A 2,639-nucleotide genomic window follows, 5' to 3' on the forward strand; every position below is an offset into this window, starting at 1 on the left:
GTTGATGCCACCTGGACGATTGACCTCCTCCTCCATAAGGAAGCTCAGAGGCCACTGAAGCTCCTTATGCATAACAGATTCCTGGTTTCTAGAATCTCTGGGGAAGGAATGGGAAATGATGTGATCTGGGGCTTGACCTCAAGGAGCCAAGCCGCTGGTTGAGAGTAGTGATTCTCAGACTCCCCTGCGCATTCCAATCACTTGAGGAGCTTAACCCAGCCGGATGCTCTAGACCAACGAAGCGCTCTGGGATGGGACCCAGGCATCAGTGATTTTTAAATCTTCTCAAGTGACTCCAGTGTACAGCCGAGACCTGCTGCTGTCGGGGCAATGGTCCATCCCCAGCTGGTTTTACCCAGCGTTGACCTCAGAGAGCCTTCAGGCTCAAGCAGAGATCAGCAGAATGACATGTATGTGCTCCTGTGCTGTCTGAGGGCAGTGATTAGAGGATGCCTCCCTCAAGGTCAGAGAGGCTCCCGCAGGAGTGTCCACACTCCACTTTAAAAAAAAAACAGCTCAATTGAGGTATATATACAATAAACTGTACATATGTAAAGTTTGTAATTTAAGTTTTGCTATAACCGTGGTAACCTTCACCACCATCAAGATAATGAACACACCCTTCAAGATTGAGCTGGAAGAGTCCTGCTTTATACTGTTTCATAACTATTTAATATTCTATGCCAGGCATTGTGCTGGGTGAGAAGGAAACACAGACTTACCATGCAGGACCTCTTTACCAGGGAAATGAGTTCCAGGACCCAGCTGACACGAGAGAGGCGATACTTCTGCTTGAGAGGGCTGTGTGGAGAAGGGGAGGATTTGAAAGTCAGAAGAGATGGTGTTTTAGCTGATCTAGACAGTTGGAGGTGTTTATTAGGCAGTTGAAGGAAAGGGGCATTTCAAGTGCAGGGCACAGCACAGGCAAAAAAATGGAGGTAGTATAAAATAGATAACTAATAAGAACCTGCTGTATAAAAAAAATAAAATAAATTCCAAAAAAATGGCGGTAGGAGGAGGTGGCATGTTTAGGGAACAGCAGGTATGCAAGTGTTAGAGCACCGCGGGGGTAGTGGGAGTGGGGACGGGGGAGGAGAGGCAACTCTGGAGCACTTGAGCCACAGAGTCTGGCTTGAATCTCTGAGCTTGATTCTCTCAGTGGAGAACCCCTGAAAGCCTTAAGCAAGGGAATATCATGATCAGATTCACATCTTAGAAAGTTCATTCTGATAGCCCTGCGAGGTTGCAGGACAGTCAGTTAGAAAACCTTTGCAAAGGTCCCAGTGAGCGGAAACAAATGAATTACACGTTCTATTATGTAAGATCAAAAGCAACTTTGGAGACAAAAACCATTTTCATAAATATTACACATATACATATTTGGAGCATTATTTTTATTCAAACAATAGCAATGAAATTCACCCAAGAATGGATGTACTCTGGTCCATGAAGCCCAGAGTTCTGTATGGCCCAGGACCTTTGAGCAGTGATGGAAACTGACATGGTGTAGTGCAGAGGGCCACGAGAGAAGTGGGACTCTTTAGAAAAGAGGTTCAGGGACTTCCCTGGAGGCGCAGAGGATAAGACACTGCGCTCCCAGTGCAGGGGGCCCGGGTTCGATCCCTGGTCAGGGAACTAGATCCCACAGGCATGCTGCAACTAAAACTTTGCATGCCACAACTAAGGAGCCAGTGAGCCGCAACTAAGGAGCCCACCTGCTGCAACTAAGACCCGGTGCAACCAAATAAATAAATAAATAAAAATTTTTTTAAAAAAAAAGGAAGAAAAGAGGTTCAAATAGCCTACTTTTAGCACTAAATCCAGAATCATCTTCAAATGTAAAGGAGGTAACATGCAGGTCAGAACTAGAGACTGTGAGGTCAAGTTACAGTGGTCAGCCAATTTTAAGTTATGTCTTCATTAATTCTGTTAACCTATTGATTGCTGACTAATATTTTTACTGTGGGCATTAATAGGTCATACGAGTTTCTTTTATTATGTTCACCAGCTAGCCTTGAGAACACAAGAGTAATCACAAGCTGTATCAGTGAGGATGCTTCCACCTGCAAAAACAGAAGCAACTACTCAAACTGTCCTAACGGTAAAGTCCAGAGCCTTCAGGGATGGTCTGATCAGAGCACCAGCTCCATTCTTCCATGGTTCTCTCAGCTTTGCCCTCCTCTATGTGTCAGCTCAGCAAAACTGAAGCAGTTCGAGGCCTCACCTCCTCAACCCCGCTCTCCAGAACGACGAGTTTCTCCTCCTCCAAGCCTCCTACCAACATCTGAGATTTATTCTAATCATATCCACTTGTGCCATGTGCTTGCTAAGTCAATCACTGGCAAGCCGGCATGGGATTCCACTGATTGGCTTGGGCCAACCAAGGCCTACATTTGGAGCTAGGGGTCGGATCAATCCCACCCAAAATGCTTGGTTGCTTCAAAATGGAAGAGTTGTGGGATACGCCTGAGGAAGCAGCCAAAAATGTCTATTCCATGACAAAAAAAAATTACCTTGGGTAATCCAGCAGCCCCTAATGAGCAGATGTTAATCAATTCGGTTTACCATGTGTCATGTTTGCTATTGAAAGTGAAACTTAACTGCTATGTGCATCACCCAAAGTCCCAAACACAAGGGAG

Source organism: Delphinus delphis, chromosome 4 (assembly GCF_949987515.2).
Source record: "Delphinus delphis chromosome 4, mDelDel1.2, whole genome shotgun sequence".
Classification (NCBI taxonomy): domain Eukaryota; kingdom Metazoa; phylum Chordata; class Mammalia; order Artiodactyla; family Delphinidae; genus Delphinus; species Delphinus delphis.